Raw genomic sequence first — 11,909 nt, 5'->3', positions numbered from 1 at the left:
AATTAAATAAACTAAACTAAATTACAAAAACTAAATTACAGAAAATAAAAAAATATTACAAGAATTTTAAACTAATTACATCTAATCTAAGCCCCCTAATAAAATTATAAAAAAAAAATAATAAAAGTCCCTACCCTATTCTACATTACAAAGTAATCAGCTCTTTTAACAGCCTTTAAAAGGGCTTTTTGCGAGGCATGCCCCAAAGTAATCAGCTCTTTTAACATCCTTTAAAAGGGCTTTTTGCGAGGCATGCCCCAAAGTAATCAGCTCTTTTAACAGCCTTTAAAAGGGCTTTTTGCGGGGCATGCCCCAAAGTAATCAGCTCTTTTGCCTGTAAAAAAAAATACAACCCCCCCAACATTAAAACCCACCACCCATATACCCCTACTCTAACCCACCCAAACCCCCCTTAAATAAACCTAACACTACCCCCCTGAAGGTCTCCCTACCTTGAGTCGTCTTCACCCAGCCAGGCCGAAGTCTTCATCCGATGGGGCAGAAGAGGACCTCCAGACCGGCAGAAGTCTTCATCCTATCCGGGCAGAAGAGGACATCTGGACCGGCAGACATCTTCATCCAAGCGGCATCTTCTATCTTCATCCATCCGGAGCGGAGTCATCTTCTTCCAAACCGACGCGGATCCATCCTCTTCAACCGACGCCTACTCGCCGAATAAAGGTTCCTTTAAATGACGTCATCCAAGATGGCGTCCCTCGAATTCCGATTGGCTGATAGGATTCTATCCGCCAATCGGAATTAAGGTAGGAAAAATCTGATTGGCTGATTCAATCAGCCAATCAGATTCAAGTTCAATCCGATTGGCTGATCCAATCAGCCAATCAGATTGAGCTCGCATTCTATTGGCTGTTCCGATCAGCCAATAGAATGGTAGTTAATTTATTTAATTAATTTAATGATAGTGTAGTGTTAGGTTTAATTATAACTTAGGTTAGGATTTATTTTACAGGTAATTTTGTAATTATTTTAACTAGGTAGCTATTACATAGTTAATAACTATTTAATAGCTATTGTACCTAGTTAAAATAAATACAAAGTTGCCTGTAAAATAAATATAAATCCTAAAATAGCTACAATATAATTATTTGTAGCTATATTAGGGTTTGTTTTACAGGTAAGTATTTAGTTTTAAATAGGAATACTTTAGTTAATAAGAGTTAATTTATTTAGTTAGATTAAAATTATATTTAATTTAGGGTGGTGTTAGGGTTAGATTTAGCTTTAGGGGTTAATACATTTATTATAGTAGCGCCGAGGTCCAGAAGGTAGATTAGGGGTAAATACTTGAAGTTAGGTGGCGGCGACGTGGGGGGGGGGGGGCAGATTAGGGGTTAATAAATATTATGTAGGTGTCGGCGATGTTGGGGGCAGCAGATTAGGGGTTCAGAGGGATAATGTAGGTGGCGGCGGTGTCCGGAGCGGCAGATTAGGGGTTAATTGTGTAATGCAGGTGTCAGCGATAGCGAGGGCGGCAGATTAGGGGTTAATTGTGTAATGCAGGTGTCAGCGATAGCGGGGGCAGCAGATTAGGGGTTAATAAGTGTAAGGTTAGGGGTGTTTAGACTCGGCGTTCATGTTAGGGTGTTAGGTGCAGACATAGAAAGTGTTTCCCCATAGGAAACAATGGGGCTGCGTTGGGAGCTTAACACTGCTTTTTTGCAGGTGTTAGGTTTTTTTTCAGCCCAAACTGCCCCATTGTTTCCTATGGGGGAATCATGCACGAGCACGTTTTGCCAGCTTACCGCTACCGTAAGCAACGCTGGTATTGAGGGTTGAAGTGGCGGTAAATTCAGCTCAACGCTTCCTTTTTGGAGCCTAACGCAGCCCCTCAGACAATTCTAAATACCAGAGTTGTTTGGAAGCAGCGGTAGGAAAAAAAGCTGCGTTAGCTACGCGGGTCTTTACCGACAAAACTCTAAATCTAGCCGTAAATTTGACTTTTATGTCCATTTAGTATAAAAGTGATTGATTTATTACAGCATTTTTTAAACTAATTATTTGTATTAACACTGAGTTAGATTGCAAGTGGTGAGCTAACTTTTTCAATATCGGGTTTTTGCATGTGTCGGAAATAGCATTCGTATTACAAGTGGAAAAAAAACATGAGCGCGATAGAGCATTTTAACGTTCATCAGGTTTTACTGTACATATATTTCACATACCAATGTTCTTCACATACAGGATAATGTAATTTTTCCTGTAAATATATATTTCTATACATGTCTGCATATAGCTATACCTGTATATCTATTCTATTCAGATATATATATAGAAATATATCAATGTTTAATAATAAAAATTGCATTATTTTCTATGTGAAGAACATAGGAATGACAAATATGCGTAGCTTGCAATGGGGTTCGCGATTTAGGTCTTAAGCAGTGTCAGGTTAGCACAGTAGATTAAAGTTGCACACTGACTGCAGCGCATTTGCAATGTTTTTTTTACGGCTCCCTCAAGCATCTTCAGCCTCGCTAGCCTCACCAGTCCTTATGTTATTTAAATAATAAGAGGTTGAAGAGGCTCGAGGGAGCCGGAAAAAAAATATCGCAAATGCGCTGAAGTCAGCACGTGACTTGTAATCTAGACGATGAACATTTACTAATCTTACATAGAGTTATTTAAATATTATATAATATAAAAAAATGTATTTACAATAAAAATTACATTTTTATGCAAGTGAAGAACTTTGGAAAGTGAAATAATCATAACTCCTGTTGCGTTAACGTGCAAGCGATAGGTGTTTTTTCTTCTGCGTTCTCCATTGACTTCCATTGACTTCTATGGGGAGAATACATTAACACAGTTGCAAAATTTGGTAAGCGACCCGTGCAAAAAGTTTACTTCTAGCTAAGCATGACACTTGTAATCTGGCCCATAGTCTTTAAAAAAAAGTCTTAATAAAATGTGTGATACTTCTGTATTAAATGATAGTTTCCATTGGAGAACCAAAAATATCACCATCTATGTCCACTGTTAAAGAGACACAGAAAGCCACAACTAAACTTTTATTATTCTGATAGAGCATGCAATTTTAAACAATCTTCCAATTTACTTCTAATATCTAATTTACTTTATTCTCTTGGTATCCTTTGTTGACAAAACATACCTACTTAGGCTCAGGAACAGCAATGAAATACTGGAAGCTAGCTGTTGGTGGCTTCATATATACCTTTTGTCATTGACTCTCCCAATGTGTTCAGCTAGCTCCTAGTAATGCACTGGTGCTCTTAAAAAAAAACCATCAAGAGAATGATGCAAATTTAATAAATGAAGTAAATTGAAGTTTGTTTAAAATGTTATCCTTTATCTGAATCATGAAATAAAAACATTGGATTTCATGTCTCTTCTAAAGCTTCCTGAGATCTTGTGATTGTTTACAATATAGGGTTGGAAAAAGAAGGCATCTAAGCTTTTTTTTTTTTTTTTTTTTTTTTGGTTCAGTACTCTGGACAGCATGAATTTATCCACCAATAAGCAAGGACAACCCAGGTTGTTCACCAAAAATGGGCCGGCATCTAAACTTACATTCTTGCATTTCACATAAAGATACCAAGAAAATGAAGAAAATTTGATAATAGGAGTAAATTAGAAAGTTGCTTAAAATTTCATGCTCTATCTGAATCACGAAAAAATTTGGGTTCAGTGTCCCTTTAACTAAAAGTTATAAAGACACTTTTTCACATCTATGTTCCATGGGCTGAACATGGCATTTCTGAATATCTTACACAATACTATAAGCATTTTACAGAAGCTGGTCCCACTGAATTATCTTGCCAGGTTTATGCAGGTGAAGTTTTTACTATTTAACCAAAAGAAAAGTAGTATATACTAAAGTAGTGGCAAAAATAAGTTAAATTGTAATAAAAATATTTCAGTTTAATTTGTATTTGCTGCAATTTGAGACTTTATATTAGTCCCAGGTGTTCTCGTGTTGACTTCTCTTTCCTGTGAAATTCTGCATCCAAGAAAGTTTCATTACTTTCTATCGGCCATATTACGAGTTTTGCATTATGAGCGGCTCGGTAATAATTTGCAAGTTATTTCCACTGCTCACCTTTAATAACGCTGCTATTACAGGTTTGCAAAAACCCAGCGTTAGCAGGCAATATGGCAGCGTTGAGCTCCATACCGCGCACAAATACTAGTGCTGCTACACTGCTTAACACCTGCAATAACGGAGCGTAAAGCTCCGTAACGCAGCCCCATTGTTTCCTATGGGGAAAGAAAAGTTATGTTTACGCCTAACAACCTAACATAAACCCTGAGTCTAAACACCGCTAATCTGCCGCCCCCGCCATCGCCGCCATCTACATTACACTTATTAACCCCTAATCTGCCACCCCTAACATCGCCACCAACTACATTACACTTATTAACCCCTAATCTGCCGCCCCTAACATCGCCCCCACCTACATTACACTTATTAACCCCTAATCTGCTACCCCCGACATCGTCGCCACCTACCTACACTTATTAACCCCTTATCTGCTGCCCCCTACATCGCCGCCACCTACATTATACTTATTAACCCCTAATCTGCCACCCCTAACATCGCCGCCACCTACATTACACTTATTAACCCCCTAATCTGCCACTCCCAACATCACCACCACCTACCTACACCTATTAACCCCTAATCTGCCACCCCAACGTTGCCACCACCACTATACTAAAGTTATTAACCCCTAAACCTCTGGCCTCCCACATCACTAACACTAAATAAATATATTAACCCCTAAACCTAACCCTAAGTCTAACCCTAACCCTAACTTTAATATAATTAAAATTAATCTAAATAAAAATTACTATCATTACCTAACTAATTCCTATTTAAAAATAAATACTTACCTATAAAATAAACCCTAAGATAGCTACAATATAAAACATTGTAGCTATCTTAGGTTTTATTGTTATTTCACAGCTAAGTTTGTATTTATTTTAACTAGGTAGACTAGTTAGTAAATAGTTATTAATTATTTACTAACTACCTAGTTAAAATAAAAACAAATTTACCTGTAAAATAAAACCTAACCTGTCTTACACTAACACCTAACTTTACACTACAATTAAATAAATTCAATTAATTAAATACAATTAACTAAATTACAAAACAAATAAACACTAAATTACACACAATAAAAATAATTTATCAAATATTTAAACAAATTACACCTAATCTAATAGCCCTATCAAAATATAAAAGCCCCCCCATAATTAAAAAAAACCCTATCCTAAACTAAACTGCCAATAGCCCTTAAAAATGCCTTTTGCGGGGCATTGCCCCAAAGAAATCAGCTATTTTACCTATAAAAAAAATACAAACAACCCCCCAACAGTAAAACCCACCACCCACACAACCAAACCCCCCAAATAAAATCCCATCTCAAAAAACCAAAGCTCCTCATTGCCCTGAAAAGGGCATTTGGATGGGCATTGCCCTTAAAGGGCATTTAGCTCTTTTTCGCTGCCCAAAACCCTAAGCTAAAAATAAAACCCACCCAATAAACCCTTAAAAAAACCTAACACTAACCCCCGAAGATCCACTTACAGTTTTTGAAGACCGAACATCCATCCTCAACAAAGCCGGGAGAAGTCTTCATCCAAGCGGGCAGAAGTCCTCAACGAAGCCGGTAGAAGTCTTCATTCAAACAGCAAGAAGTCGTCCTCTAGGCGGGCAGAAGTCTTCATCCAGGCAGCATCTTCTATCTTCATCCTTCCGACACGGAGCGGCTCCATCTTCAAGACATCCGGTGCAGAGCATCCTCTTCTTTCGATGGTTCTTGAAGAATGAAGTTTCCTTTAAATGACGTCATCCAAGATGGCGTCCCTTGAATTGCGATTGGCTGATAGAATTCTATCAGCCAATCGGAATTAAAGGTTAAAAAAATCCTATTGGCTGATGCAATCAGCCAATAGGATTGAACTCCCGGCTTTGTTGAGGATGGACTTCTCCCGGCTTCGTTGAGGATGGATGTCCGGTCTTCAAAAACTGTAAGTGGATCTTCGGGGGTTAGTTTTAGTTTTTTTAAGGGTTTATTGGGTGGGTTTTATTTTTAGCTTAGGGTTTTGGACAGCGAAAAAGAGCTAAATGCCCATCCAAATGCCCTTTTCAGGGCAATGGGGAGCTTAGGTTTTTTTTAGATAGGATTTTATTTGGGGGGTTTGGTTGTGTGGGTGGTGGGTTTTACTGTTGGGGGGTTGTTTGTATTTTTTTTACAGGTAAAAGAGCTGATTTCTTTGGGGCAATGCCCTGCAAAAGGCCCTTTTAAGTGCTATTGGTAGTTTAGTTTAGGCTAGGGTTTTTTTTTATTTTTAGGGGGGGTTATTTTTTTTAATAGGGCTATTAGATTAGGTGTAATTAGTTTAAATATTTGATAATTTCTTTTTTATTTTGTGTAATTTAGTGGGGGGGTTTTTGTTGTAATTTAGTTAATTGTATTTAATTAATGTAATTTATTTAATTGTAGTGTAATGTTAGGTGTTAGTGTAAGACAGGTTAGGTTTTATTTTACAGGTAAATTTGTATTTATTTTAACTAGATAGTAAATAGTTAATAACCACTTACTAACTAGTCTACCTAGTTAAAATAAATACAAACTTGCCTGTGAAATAAAAATAAAACTTAAGCTAGCTACAATGTAACTATTAGTTATATTGTAGCTAGCTTAGAGTTTATTGTACAGGTAAGTATTTAGGGATTAATAACTTTAGTATAGTGGTGGCGGAGTCGTTGGGGGTGGCAGATTAGGGGTTAATAATATTTAACTAGTGTTTTTGCGATGCTGGAGTGCGGCGGTTTAGGGGTTAATATGTGTATTATAATGTTGGCGATGTCCGGAGCAGCAGATTAGGGGTTAATCATTTTATTATAGTGTTTGCGATGTGGGAGGGCCTCGGTTTAGGGGTTAATAGGTAGTTTATGGGTGTTAGTGTACTTTTTAACACTTTAGTTATGAGTTTTTTGCTACAGATTTGTAACGTAAAACTCATAACTACTGACTTTAGATGGCGGTACGAATCTTGATGGTATAGGCTGTACCGCTCACTTTTTGGCCTCCCAGGCAAAATTCGTAATACCGGCGCTATGGAAGGCCCATTGAAAAATGACTTTTTGAAAGGTGCGGTAGTTACGTTGCGTTGCGGCCAAAAAAGTGTGCAGTACACCTATACCTACAAGACTCGTAATACCAGCGGTAGTGAAAAAACAGCGTTATGAGCCATAACGCAAAACTTGTAATCTAGCCGTTTGGAAAGCATCTCTCTAGGTCTCCTAGGTTCTGCCTTTTTTATTATAGAATTCAGTCATTTCAGCCCCTGTGAAGTCTGCACTATAATTTCTCTCTAAACTAAGAAATCTTTGATTATCAGGTCCATAGAAAGCAATGAATCACTCTGGGAAACCAAAACTGCCAGTTTTATTTTAAATAGAATGATTACAAAGTAGTCAAATTTATTAAAGTTACACAGAAACTGGCAAAGCATAATCAGAATTTGTAAATTCATAATTCTAAATACACTGTTGTATACAGAATCTATATACATTAAAATAGAAAATAGAAAGTGCAAAGTTTAATTGCAATAAAAGATAATCTACATCTATAATGCACATTCTTAAAATGTTAAATATGAAATAGTAAAACATATTAATACAAATTATTTAAAACTAGTCCTAAAGCCTGTGTACATGGGCCATTTTTTGCAGTACAGTGGTCCCACCTCTTGCTCTCCCTCCCTCTATTTTGCTCTCTTCCCCCTCTCTTTTGCTCTCTCTCTCTCCCCTCTCTTTTGCTCTCTCTCTCCCCCTCTCTTTTGCGCTCTCTCTCATCCCCCTCTCTTTTGCTCTCTCTCCACCCTCTCTTTTGCTCTCTCTCTCCACCTTCTCTTTTGCTCTCTCCCCCTCTCTTTTTCTCCCCCCCCCTCTTTTGCTCTCTCTCTCTCCACCCTCTCTTTTGCTCTCTCTCTCTCAACCCTTTCTTGCTCTCTCTCTTTCCCCTTTATGTTGTGCTCTCTTCCCCTCTCTTTTGCTCTCTCTCTCCACCTTCTCTTTTGCTCTCTCCCCCTCTCTTTTGCTCTCCCCCCATCTCTCCCCCCCTATCTTTTGCTCTCTCTCTCCCCCTATCTTTTGCTCTCGCTCTCCCCCTCTCTTTTGCTCTCTCACTCTCCCACCCTTTCTTGCTCTCTCTCTCCCCCTCTCTTTTGCTCTCTCTCTCTCTCTCAACCCTCTCTTGCTCTATCTCTTTCCCTTTTATGTTGTGCTCTCTTCCCCTCTGTTATGCACTCACTCTCTCTCCCACCTCTCTTTTGCTCTCTCTCTCTCCCCCCTCTCTTTTGCTCTCTCTCCTCCCTCTCTTTTGCTCTCTCTCTCTCCCCCTCTCTTTTGCTCTCTCACCCCTCTCTTTTGCTCTCTCTCCCCTCTCTTTTGTTCTATAACTCCCATCTTGTGCTGCTCTCTCTCTCATGCAGACACTCAGGCAGCCACGGCAGCTTCTGCCCGGCCCCGCCCCGTCACACGTAGACTCCGCCCCTCCATGCCCAGCTCCGCTCCTTCACGGATTAGGTGCCAGCAGCCAGCCCAGGTCAGTTTGTTGAAGGACAGGTGTGTTTGTCCTCGTGCAGTCTCTACTGCGCATGACAGCTTCGGACAAACACACTTGGCCTTTTATATTATAGAATGATTATACATACTGTAAAATATTGTAAATAATTAATATAATATATATATATTTACAAAATGTATAATCATTTTAAATATGTTTTTTTAATATTTCATATATAATATTTCAATGACATGATTTGAAAATAGCAATTCTTCATGTGCACTTACTAGACTGTGTTAGTCCTAACTTGCAAACCCAATGTGCGTTGCATATTTTACATTCCTATGTTCTTCACATAGAAAATAATGTACTTTTTACTATAAAATATTTATATCTGATACTGTTCATGCAAAATACATATCTATACCTTCAGTATATATCTATAGGAATAGATATGTATGTAGCTATAGGTATATAGAGATATATATAGAAATATGCATAAATAAAAAGAGAGAAGCGCTCAACCTGAGAACGAACAATAGCATAATAGCTTGTTCTATGGCTAGTTACCACCCAAGAAGCAGCCTCTTTTTGCTCAAAATGTGCCTTTCACAGAGAAGAACTTTCCTGAAGCATATCAGTCTGATCCTGACTTCACAGTACAGTCCAGCCCCGAAATACCAGGCAATCCCTCTCTGAACGAGAGAAACAGCAAAACCCCAGACGTACATTTCGGCCTATTGTGGGCCTCGTCAGTGAGGTGCAGCCATATCCCTCTAGGCACACTGAGCAACAGGTCCACGTCTGGATTCCCGCATCACACTTAGGGAGACTTCCCTAAGAGTCATAATTTGCATAAATAAAAAGAGAGAAGCGCTCAACCTGAGAACGAACAATAGCATAATAGCTTGTTCTATGGCTAGTTACCACCCAAGAAGCAGCCTCTTTTTGCTCAAAATGTGCCTTTCACAGAGAAGAACTTTCCTGAAGCATATCAGTCTGATCCTGACTTCACAGTACAGTACAGCCCCAAAATACCAGGAAATCCCTCTCTGAACGAGAGAAACAGCAAAACCCCAGACGTACGTTTCGGCCTATTGTGGGCCTCGTCAGTGAGGTGCAGCCATATCCCTCTAGGCACATGTGTATTTACAATAAAAAGTACATTATTCTTTAATCGAAGAACGTTGGAATGTTGAAATATGTACAGTACATATACTGTCTAGCTGTAAAAAAACTTTCAAATGCACTAAGATAAGATGAAACGGTCTTCAAGTGCTTAGAAATTAGCAAATGAGCCTATCTAGGTTTAGCTTCTAACAAAGAATACCAAAAGAACAAAGCAAATGTAATGATAAAAGTCGGAAAGTTGTATAAAATTCCATACCCTATTTGAATTATGAAAGTTTACTTTTGTCTAGACTGTCCCTTTAAAGCCTTTGCAGGCGTTTTTTTTCTCTAACATCTGAAACCTAATATTTTTGAGCCCTTAATAATCAGACAGTTTTAATATGAGTGTAACTGTACTGTAAAACACATTTTTGATGTATTTTGTGCAACTTTTTTGTCTCGTGTAACAGTTAACTAGAGCTCTGAAGTAGCACTAACCCAATGCGAGCTAAATTAGATTGTGCTCAAGCGAACGTGTTTACTTTCAACTCATAATACGTGCAATATTTCTGTTGCACTCAAGGAGCCAGCAAATACCCCATAATGCTTGTACACTACAGTTAGAGCGCCACTAATCTAGCCCAAAGATGGCTCACAAGGGTACCGTTTTTGCCCTAATGTGGTCTTGAAGCTCTGACAGATGATGAGATATTGCAAAGGTTCTGGCTGTCAAGGCAATCAATTCTGATGTTATTTCCCCAGATACAGAACTCTTTGGAGCCAGTCACCTTCAGAACAAGCGCTATGTCTTGCATTTTAACATTGTTGGCCTTTGTGCATTTCATGGCCACAGAGTGGTTCCAATCTGTGTCCAGTGTTTTCATCGGTATGAACAAACCTATGATCTCCAGACACCTATGGACTGTGTAAGATGCCTTGTACACAATATTTAAGCGTCATGTTTGTCTCCCTGAACCCCCCGAGGAATGAAACTACATTTGTTTCCTTATTGCTGGCATTTCAAATGTATTAGATGCTATATACTGCACACATAATGTTTTGAGACAACCAAGGTCTCACCACTTATCAACGTCCAGTCTGGCTTCTAATTTGTCAATCTTCACCAACTATCACACTCAATTTGACTTGAAGAAATTCTGCAGTAATTTTGATACATTTTGGCGTTGGAACCTAATTCGAAGGGTTCAAAATTATGCGGACATTCTCACATACACTTGCTTCTACTTTTTTAAAACTTTAATAAATGGACTCTATATCGTCAGACCCTTTATAACAATGTCATTACAAATAATATCTACATTTATTCTTAACAGACATTAAAAGTAGCTAATTTATTCCTTGCAGAGGAAACAAACTATTCAAATTTACTATTAATTGTAAAGATTGTTTTTTTAATATATACTTAATATATTTATTACATGAAATATTGACTATTAAGTGAAACATGAATTCGTTACACAAAGCAAGCAAATTCAAGTTTCTTAATTAAACCATTAGGAGACATTGTTTTTAGTGTATAAATCCTGAGTGTTTCTTTTTGCAAGAGGCATTTATCTATATCACCCGCTTTTCCTTTTGGAATCTACATCTATGCCTATAAATTTTAATGACACAATGGTGCCATTATCTCATGTTGTAAATGTCTGGGTACACCAGCATATTTAGCTTTAATAACATCATCATGATGTTTCTGAATCACCTCTTTCAATAGATGTTTAGTTTTTCCAACATATAAAAGCAGGCATGAACAATGAATCAAGTATAACACCCCTATACAGTTGCAATTAATGAAATGTTAAATATTAAATTCTCTGCTAATTAATTAATTAATTTTAGAACATTTCTTATGTAAAGGGGAGAAATACACAATGGTCACAAGGATAGTTATCGTTTATTCCCTTATTTTTATTAACCAATCCGATGGGAAGATACTTTTTATCAGGCGCTAATAATAACTTGGTAGACTCTATTAAGGCTATCTTAACCGCTCATCATGACTCCCTATGTAAATGCTTTGATAAATCCTACTCTGACCTGAAAAGAGACATTACCTCAATAAGTGAACGAACAGACATAAACAAGAAGATCTTGCTGTGGACCACTCCAACGTACTATCCTATTCACAATCTCTTGCTGAACAACTCTCATCTATGGAAACAAAATTAGCCAACCTGGAGGACCGCTCCAGGCGAAACAACATCAGGGTAAGGGGTATCC

The sequence above is a fragment of the Bombina bombina genome, chromosome 2 (assembly GCF_027579735.1).
Source record: "Bombina bombina isolate aBomBom1 chromosome 2, aBomBom1.pri, whole genome shotgun sequence".
NCBI lineage: Eukaryota > Metazoa > Chordata > Amphibia > Anura > Bombinatoridae > Bombina > Bombina bombina.
Note: the sequence above shows the minus strand (reverse complement) of the source record.